Here is an 11,033-nt window from a genome sequence, read left to right on the forward strand (position 1 = left end):
GCACAGGGCCAATGTTCCTTGACACAATAATGGCAGGGGTTGTTCTGTGGTATCTGTTAGTAGATGGACGAAGGGGAATTAATTAAAGTACTCACTGGGCCGGGAATGGTGATATCAAATGTGGTATTGGCCGGCAGGTCACCATCCGAAGCACTGGAAGTATCTTCAGAGGGCTCCTCAACTTCCTGACGACTGCCGGAGGTTGTCTGACAGATTGTTAATACACATATGAGTTTCTGGAGAACTTCTAAGACTTACCTGAGCCTCTGGACGACTGCCCTGAGCCTCCGGACGACTGATGGGAGATTTCTAATGTAATGGGAATGAGTGACAATTATACATGGGAGATCCAGACAAGTCCAAACGACTCACCATGACCTCTGGACAACTGCCGGCAGTCATCTGTGGACACATGAGCATATATTTAAGGTCCAAACGGATAAATCAGACTTACCAAAGCAGGCCCAAATGATTGCTTCTTGGGGGAACCAGGTGACCGAGGCGACTGGGGCTTCCTTACAACAATGGTGGAGCGCTGGGGAAGGATAACCTCCGGCACTCCACACGAAATTGGCTGCAACAAATTGAGAGCATGTCACAAATAAGCCAGAACACATACCTGAATAATTGGGTCTTCATCATCTTCCAACTCTACAAACGGCTTCAACTTGGGGAGTTGACTTGACTTGACACGCTTGCGTGCCTTCATCACCAACTTTGGAGGTTGGGAGGAGTGTCCAGAAATCATTGGAGACTTTCTCTTGTTGCTCCCCCCAACTTCCGGCTCCAGGTCGATGGAGGTGGCCTTACCTTTTCCTTTGTCCCGGACCTCGGGGGTCCTCTTGTCAGAAGGTCCAGCGATGACCGGAGGTGAGGGAATGACAGGGGTGGGGGAAGGGACAGGTGCAGGTGAAGGGACAGGTGGAGATGGAAGGTTGACAGTCAGTGGGCCAGTGGAAATGTTAGGAACAACAGGGAGATCACAGGAATTGTCACCCAACACCTCCCAGGCACGGACTTGCTTGCGCCAGGCATGTCTAGCCACCCGGGGGTCATCATGGCCAATGCTGTGCCAGTTGGGCAATGCCCGGGGAGTCATGGAATGCACCCTCATCAGCTCCTTAGAGCAGGACACCACAATTCCAGGGATGTATTCCCCTTTCTCATAGGCCCGGATGATGTCAGCCTACCCAGACATTAGAAACATTAATGTTACACTAATTTAATGAGTTCAACATACCAAAAGAGTGGTGACCTGCTTTGTCAGAGCAAGGTGGACATCCACTGAGCCGGCCGGGATGCGCAAGGTGCCGGCAATGATGCCCACAAGTTGAGCAGTGGATGCCTTGAGGTTTGCCAATGAAGATTGAACTTGAGTAGACATTTGGATGGAGTTGACAGATGTGAGAATGTTGAAAGCAGGGTGAAATCTGTTATCACTAGAATGAAGTTTCAAAGAAACAATACAATTGAAGGACAATGTTGAAAATCATTCATTGTTTGTGTTTTTTTGGTCATGGTTCAACTTTTGGCAATCGCCAGCCATCTGTTGAACTTCGACGTTATCAGTTATCAATCAGTTCATCAGTTCATCAGCTCATCAGATATCATGAGCTCTCAACCTGGGGTCAGATTTCATGACCCTCCGGTCACTGAATTCACTTCAATGGATGTGGATGAGTCCTCCCAATCCCAGTGTAGAGAATCATGCCTCTCATGGCGTGATATGGCAGTTCCCACCAAGGAGTACATAGCACGAACTTGTAGTGTCACTCCGTGCGCTACCCACAGCTATCCCTATATGAGGCGCAACTTTCCCGTGCAACGCGCGCCATGCGCGCACCATTCCCGTGCTTGAGCGCCCTATAGCGCCAGCCATCCAGAAGCATCCATCCACTGTCCACCAAGCCCTCTAGTGCGTATATTTCCATTTCTTTTATTAGCATATCATTCCACCTCTATTTTTATAATGGACCCTTACTTATATATATCTTTACATACCTACTCAGTAGCGCTTCGGCTCCGCATGACTGCGCTTAGGCACGCTATATAAGCGCCAGCAGTACATACTACGAGAGGGGAGTTTTCCACTTACTTTTCACTTACTTTCCCTTTAACTTACTAGTTACCACCCACCATTTTACTTAGCAGAACATAGTAGAAGTCTATTTGTCTACACTTCGCATCTCTCTTCTCTTATATTGCATCATATTAGCACTTGAGTCTAACTTCTCTATTATTTCTGCATACGCGCACGTGCTTTCCCGCGCTTCGCGCTAATATGCGCGCACCTGCGCTTTCTCGCGCTTTGCTTCAGCGCACACTTCTAGATCCTTGCTGCACTCGCTTCCTCTAGGGTCGAACGCACTTGTCGTCTCAAGAATAGCAGACTAGGCAACGCGCGGCCTCACAACATTTTTTAGATACAGTTAGGAGCATCATTTGTTCCTCTCGGTATTGTTGTTTCTACACCGGATGTCCCTTGGTATGTTTTGTTTTTTCTGATTTCAGTCAATTGATCTGACATGGTTTAGATCCATTAGATGATATATACCTTGGGCCAGATGATGAGTTAGACTCTGATTCTGGGTCGTCTGGTGGTTTGGATGTGTTGGATGGGATTCCCAGTATGTTTTCCAATTCAAATGTACATATTCCACATGTCCAAATTCATCACATACTTCCAGATCCATCATCTCCAGCTGTGGCGGATGGACTGGCCCTTTACGATGACCCGGACTTGTATCTTGGTCCGGAGGATACCTTGATTTCGTCTTATGATGCTCCGGTTGTACCCGATTTTCCTATGGCTGGTGAGGTCATTCTTTCTATCCCATGTTCACCTTTCATGGCATTTCCCCAGTGAATGAATCGACTCCGGAGCCTCATCCGGCCACTTCGGTTGTACCAGAGGCACCCATGCCTTATAGGTATAGTCATATCATTTCATGTTCTTTACTCATGTTATCTCCCAAGCTATTTCAGAAACTGCCGAACATCAATCGCCCAAGCTGGAACTCGACAATGAAGCACTGCATGCCATGGTTCAGGAGTTCATGCCAATCGGATCTTATGATCAAGCTGAAAGTAAGTATGCAACATTTGATTATTTATCTCTGCTAATATCCTGCAAGTTCAATCAATTGTAGATCGCCTGGGTGATTACCAACAGCGTCATGGAGATCTTCCTGCCCCTACAGTAGCACAAATTCTTGAGGCTGACAGACCATTCAGGATGGCATGGGCTGAAACATGCGACAAGCTGTGGAAAGCAGATGCTGACCTCCAGAGGATGCAAAGGGTAAGGGAGTCAACCTCCAAAATGCTGAAGGTATTAGATACCCTCATTGAGGCCTTTGAGGACTCAAGTAACATGTAAATATTGATCAATGTCTGATAGTAGACACATTGCAGTATACTTTACCTGCTAAGTACTTAACACTTGGTACTTGTATACTGTACCTACTCAGTAGGTAGTCCTTGGTACTTGTATACTCTACCTACCCAGTACTCGCTGCCCGGCTTGCTGTGCTCGGTACCCAGTGCTCGGTACTCGGCACTCGGTACTCGGTACTCGGTGCCCGGTGTTTGGGGTTCGGTACTTGGGGTTCGGTACTTGGGCCTTGGTACTTGAGATTTGGGATTTTGGATTTACAATTAGGTCGTTAGTACTTTGACATATACATAATAGCACATATGACATTACACATGAGGGCAGGAACATATATGTACATTAAGTGTGTCCCCATGCTCTGGTTACTCTAGGTGTACTGTCTACTGGCATTTGCAACTTACTTCGGGTTGTCCTGGTGGATGGTTCAACAGTGACTCGAGTGCCCCGCCTCCTTTTCTGTGCCGGCGGTGTGATACTCTCTTCCATTTCAACATCATCTCTAACCTCGCCCGTTGCGTCTTCAGTTAACCCAGCAAGGAGGTCTCCCATTCATGATGTCAGTAATGCACCTTTTTTGGCCAGCTTGGCTGGGCGAGGCTTTGGAATTGCACATGGGACTGCCGGCCCTCTGGGTGTAGGACCTCCTGTCCTGTGTTTCTTCAGCGGAGGTCTCCTGTCAGCCAGGTCATCATCCACATCATGCTCCGTATGATGAGTAGCACTTCTCCTTATCACTCTCGGCTTCTGTCGATGACTGCCGAGGCCTTTGGATGGTAACCCTCGGCTGCCTTCTCACTATATGAGTCTGAGGAGAGGGTGAGTTGCCAGATATGACAGATGGTATCATGTCCCCATCTTTGTTCTTCCATGCTTTGAACAGAAATGTGAGACCTTTGCCTGTTTCCTGCCGAGCGCACCAGAAATGGAGCAAGGTAGTGGTGTCCCAAATTTGCAGCTTCAAAGGTTCCTTCAAGTCAACATCCACCGGAAGATATGTCCGGGCCATGAAGTCATCCTGACTTTGTACAATGGCACTCCATGGCACAACCGCCTTGTCCTTCCCAGAGCATATCCCTTTGTCCATGCATTGAACAATCTGTCAGGTGATGCGACAACAAACTCATGATAGTGCAATGTAAAAAAGGCCCTCACTATGGCCTTCTTCTCCTCAAGTTTGGTGTCGGTGATGTCCGGAAGGAGTGGCATACCCTCCCTGTCTATTTCGAGTTCGAAGGCTGGTTTTCGAATTTGTTTTCGACCTCCCTTGACCTGATGTCCTCCATCCTGTGCCCTGGTGCCTATCATCATGATGCTCAACATTTTCAATCTGGTATACATGGTTCAAACACTCACTGAACTGTTCCTGTGCATACTCCTGCCACACTGGCTTGATGTCCTCCCAGTCCTTCATCTTCATGAAGCTGTCCCCATCTCCTAAGGCCTCATTATCATCATGCCTGCATGAATATTTTGAGACTAAAGATCTCCGTCAATGGATAAATGTACTCACATCCCGAACAGCACCTCACCCTTTTCATTCTTCCAAGCCAACATCACAAACACTCTCATCCAACATTGCCTCCACATCTCGTTTGAAAAGTGCTCCATATATGCCGGACCCTTCTTACGAGCCACTTGTGCTTGTATCTCCAGAGGCGGACAGTTGTTGGACCACTCTTCGGCTGTTTCTTTTGCCTTCTCCAACTTGTCATCATCCAATTCAGCCATGACTCTCTTCACTGCTGCCTGATAATGTTTGAACATACCAGGATCTCCTGGCTTTACCCCGGACTCGTCCTCAATCCTCTTCAGCACCTCTTCATGTTTCTGCTGGTAGACCACCATCCTGGGAGTCCATTTCCTCCCATACTTGATCATGTCCTTCCTTTCCTTTTTTTTCTTGTTGTTGAACAACCAAGTCTTGTACACCTAAGAGTTGATGAAAGAATGTGATGTTGAAAATTTAGTTTTTCCACACAACAAAGAAGCCTCACCTGCTTCCTCTTTTTTCCATTGTTTTTGGTCCAACTTAGGAGCAAATAACCTGGCTGCCCTTGCTATGGCAGTGAAAATTGCTCACTTCTCACTCCTTTCGGCAGCAGTCCACTCAGGAAGGTAGTTCTTCAACTCCAAAATCTCCTTGTCTGTGAGCTTCTGAGACTGTGGTTGATGCATCCTGTGTCTTCCAGAAGTCGTGTTGGTGGAATAACCTGTTCTTGCCATAGTGAATCAGAATGCAGAAATGGCTAAGGATTTGCAAGATGGAAGTATTAATGAATTGTGCGAAGTTGAACTTCAAGCAAAGCCTAATGATAGGTTAATCGGCCCATATTGGACCTGAAGCCATTAATGGAAATGAATTTGTAATGCGCCAACAGGACTGCACCGCATCATATTGCAATAACAATTCATTACACCTGAGCTGATGCCTTGCTTGCAACATTAATAAACAAGATGAAGATAGGTAGATGCACCCCAGTGCAAAAATCTCACAGGGTGGAAGCAAGGGGCAGCAAAGGTAGGAAGACTTGGGTCAAGGTCCCACTTGCAAGCACGAGGTGACATGCCTACAGGTCCATGCATAACTCTCCCCCAGAATCACCAACAATTCAGCCTGTTGAGGCACCACCTCCTTGGGAAGACTTTCCTGACAATACTTACGAGCAGGATCAAGGCTCATTTGAGCCTTTGCAACTCCCAAAAACCATGGCAAGTTCATGTCACTGGGGGCAGAGACCTATTTTCCCACATATCAAATGTTGAACACAGTGTGATCTTAGACAAACTGAGATCACCATTAATTCTTGCATAAAATGATGATAACAATTAGAATTTTGTCAACATTTGTCCTATTTTATATCAACTTGAGGTGTGTTTCCACATGAAAATTGTGTTCAACCTGTCTGCACTTTGTGATCAGATATTATATTTGTTCTGTTGTACGTTTTTGACCTCATTTTGCCTCACAGCTCCATTGTCATCACATTTTTAATAATTCTCAAGCTTTCATTGTAAGTTAATTTTAACAGCAATAACACTATGTGTATTTTTTTGTCATTAGAATTAAACTGAGAGAATTTTATCTGTAATTGAAAGCAACATGCTACTTTCATTCTGAACAAATTCTAGGCAAGTTTTAATTTATATCACCCTGTTCTCTTCCTACACTTCCACTTTTCTTTCTCTGATACATCATAAAAAAATCAGATTCTAGTGACAAAACAAAGTTTGATTGAATGTAGAGATAATTTTTACTTTACTCTGTTAAAAAAATCAAGCATAAAACAAAATCAGTTTCCTTTTTGTCACAAAATCAAAATTTGACCAAAGTCGACATTGACAGTCAACAGTCAACAGTCAATCTATGTGCCAGTCAATATTGATTGACCTGTTGACTTGTTGACTGTTGACCGTCAATGTCGACTTTGGTCAAATTTTGATTTTGTCACAAAAAGGAAACTGATTTTGGTTTATTCTGGATTTTTTTAACAGAGTAAAGTAAAAATTGTCTCTACATCCAATCAGACATTGTTTTTCACTACAGTTTGTTTCCTGTCTTGCATACCTATTTGAATTTTGAATCCTACAGATGCTTGGAAGTGAGATAAGAGAGGTTGGCACCTATTCCACTATGCTAATAATCGAGTTTTAATTATTTTACATAAACAAGTTGAATCATCTCTCGCACTCGGCCATGGCCGAGCCTTGGTCTGTGTGCATATTCGTCACTCATTGTGACATACGCTCATGACAGGCTCTCCTAAATGCTAGTGACATAAACTTCGAACTTAGTTCTTTTGTCTCAACCATCACTGATGTTGAGCATGTTCTGCTTGCGCACGTCCTGCGCCTTAATTTATTAATCCTCTATATTCCTTGAGTGATGAGCAACCACTCCATATCATGGTGACTAACAACTTACCTATTGAGTTGTGGCTCACCATTTTCTCTTTCACCAAAACCTTCAAATTTTCCTCAAATGATCTTGCTGCACTCTGCCTAGTGTGCACCTGCTTTCATCATGCAGTGGTTGACTCTCTGTATGAGTCCATCACAGTCGACAGCTCGGATGTCTGCACCACGCTTGCAGGGCATCCCCATCTTGCAGAGAAAGTCAAATCTTATGTATCCAACAATAATGGTCCAAAATGGTCCTGAGGTGCACCTGGATAATCTCTCATTGGCTCTCAAAAATATGACTTGCCTCTACGCTCAAGCTTATCCATTCACAAGAGTGCTACTTGTCGGTCCTTCAGTAATACTGTGATGCCAAGCTCCATATCTTTCATTGCACCTATACTATCGACCTCCAAATCCTGAGCTTCTTGAACAGGCAGGACAGCATCCGTAATCTCGCTATCACTGCCATGCATGCAGCAGATGTCTATTTTGGCAGTGAGGGGCCAACATTCCCTCTGACATCTCTCAGCCTCCTGGTATGTTCCCTGGAGAGCCTCAATATAGCAGACTCTCCAGATGCTCACTGCCTGCCTCCCCATGTCAGCATCCCCTGCGATGTCGGTGCAGATGTGTTCTGGAGCCTCTCGCACCTATATGTTTTCCATACTTCCACATTGCACGTTGAATGTTTTATTTTATTTTATTCTCTCTTATTCTTATTGCACAAACAATTCATTCAGACACAACAACATGCATTGACCAGTACAACGACAAGAAAGTCAGATGTGAAGGCTCAAAAATTAGATACATGGTGATATACAATATGTGTGACAGAGGAAGTAGGTACAGATACAGCTAAATGCACCAGTTGCAAATGAGGCTTGTGAGCTAGAGATGCACATCCTGAGAGTAGGACAAATGTCCCAATGCATGTTCATACACAAGATTTCAGGCAAAGAACCTGAGTGTAGTCTGCAGCCAGAGCCTCAAGGAGGAATTGAAGGACAAGGGACCAGGTGCACTTGCGAGTCTGCGTCGCTTGTGGTGAGACCAAGATAGCGGATATGTCAGCCATAATGTCGTAAAGCTCAGGTACAATCAAACTGTTGTGAATAGGTCTCAGTAAGGCAAAAGTGGTGGTGCTCTACCTGTCATGGCTCTTGAGGTAGAGTTAAAGAAATTCGGTCAAGAAGAGTATATCTTTCTCTGTGATCTGAGAACCCTTGCACTCTCATAGTATACTCACCAGAGCCTTGAGACCAGCCTGAACAACTTCGGACTCCCCACTACCAGTAGAATGGACAATGGCAAGTATTTGACAGGCAATAACTGGCGCAGACGTTGACAGATATCATTAATGGATATTTAGATGCCAGCGGGAATTCACCAGGAGGTGGCTTCAAGATTTTTTCCGCTGATGACTCTAGATAGAACTTGAGGATTGTGACACTGATATGAAGGTAATGCAGAGGAACTCGCCTTCAAGTCTGATATATCGGTGTTTTGAGCGACAAGGCATGATATTGTGATGGATGCTTGAAATCGGTGTACCAGGGTCTAGAAGGATCGATGATGGCCGCTGAGCATAGTTATTTCATTGATAGCATAGCAGGGTTGCAATTTCTCATGGGGAGGGTGCAGTAATGTGCGAGGACTGTATTGAGATGCGATGGACTGGAGCAGGGTGCTGAAAGTAGCCAGACAGCAGAGGACATTGGAATAGGTGTTGGAGGCTGGGATGACACGATTGGGTGACACTTGAGGGTGTGAAGAACCTATGTGAACCATCAGTAAAGACCGACACCTGCAGCACAGTAGACTCGGAGGCTTGGAGATAGACTTAGCAAACTGACATGGAAAGCAAAGCCCGTGTCAGAGGAGTAGAGACATGGAGATAAGCGAACAATGCACACAAATAGGAGATTGCTGAGTGCTTAAGCGATTTGGACTCCATGTGGAGCTCAGGTGGAGCACACATAGGTGGTTCATGCGAATTGCATTGCTCTCAGATGACAGGCCCAATGATCAGCAAAGATGTGGAATTGAATTGTCAAAGGACTAGGAGTAGAAGGACCCAGGCATAAGAGAACAAATCATACTAATAGGAGAACGTGAGACACACGGATCGGGGGCGCTTAATTTTTGTGAAAATTGATTTTCATATTTTTGTCCAGCACGGTGTAGGGATTCATTTCTGGCTGGGCTTGTAGAGACTGTTTTTACCTTACCTTATGTTGGCACTTTTGTAGCTTACATAATCAATCAATCTTTTCACCAGTTACCAGTATGAGTCAGAGTCCTCAGTAGTTTTTATGATATTTCCTCTCCTCTGAGCCTTGAGCCTGGTCCAGAAACCCTTTAGGGTCGAATAGCAGCTAGGTTCTGCAAGACCCAACATATTGTTCAGACTCACCATCTGAATTGTTGTACCTTCAACGGCCCGAAGTTCATAGATCAGCCATGGAAACTTAGCTCCAACTTTGATAATTACCAATAATTCTCCATAAATATGGTGTGTAACAGATTATAAAACAAAATCAGTTTCTTTCCCGCCACAAAATCAAAATTTGACCAAAGTCGACATTGACGGTCAACAGTCAACAAGTCAACAGGTCAATCAATATTGACTGGCACATAGATTGACTGTTGACTGTTGACTGTCAATGTCGACTTTGGTCAAATTTTGATTTTGTGACAAAAAGGAAACTGATTTTGTTTTATGCTTGATTTTTTTAACAGAGTAAAGTAAAAATTATCTCTACATTCAATCAAACTTTGTTTTGTCACTAGAATCTGATTTTTTTATGATGTATCAGAGAAAGAAAAGTGGAAGTGTAGGAAGAGAACAGGGTGATATAAATTAAAACTTGCCTAGAATTTGTTCAGAATGAAAGTAGCATGTTGCTTTCAATTACAGATAAAATTCTCTCAGTTTAATTCTAATGACAAAAAAATACACATAGTGTTATTGCTGTTAAAATTAACTTACAATGAAAGCTTGAGAATTATTAAAAATGTGATGACAATGGAGCTGTGAGGCAAAATGAGGTCAAAAACGTACAACAGAACAAATATAATATCTGATCACAAAGTGCAGACAGGTTGAACACAATTTTCATGTGGAAACACACCTCAAGTTGATATAAAATAGGACAAATGTTGACAAAATTCTAATTGTTATCATCATTTTATGCAAGAATTAATGGTAATCTCAGTTTGTCTAAGATCACACTGTGTTCAACATTTGATACATGGGAAAATAGGTCTCTGCCCCCAGTGTGTACAATGTTGGAGTGTCATTCAAACTATGGCTAAGCATTCAAAAATACAGAGTCAAAATGACTACCTCAGGCAATGGCTGCCAAGGCAGGAATCATATCTACATCACCTCCTCTATCGAGAAGCTCCACCAGAAGACAGGAGATGCATCATCTGCCAACAGGATGGGGTGTACAAATGTCAAGATTGTCTTGGCAAGCCACTCTATTGCACAGGCTGTTGCAGGAGTCAACATCATAGCAATCCTTTCCACTGGATCAGTCAATGGAATGGGTGATTCTTCAAGCGGAGTTGTCTAGCTCATGTGGGACTCATTATATACCTTGGCCATGATGGCAAACAATGTCCAGTGGTCACTGATCGGTGGAATTTGTTTGAAGAAGATGAACCCGAAGACCTGCTCGAGTCTGAAGATCTGCCATTTGTGTCCGGACCTGAGTTCTAGCCAAAGGAAAACACC

The sequence above is a fragment of the Suillus fuscotomentosus genome, assembly GCF_016647785.1.
Source record: "Suillus fuscotomentosus strain FC203 chromosome Unknown F5891scaffold_36, whole genome shotgun sequence".
NCBI classification, from domain to species: domain Eukaryota; kingdom Fungi; phylum Basidiomycota; class Agaricomycetes; order Boletales; family Suillaceae; genus Suillus; species Suillus fuscotomentosus.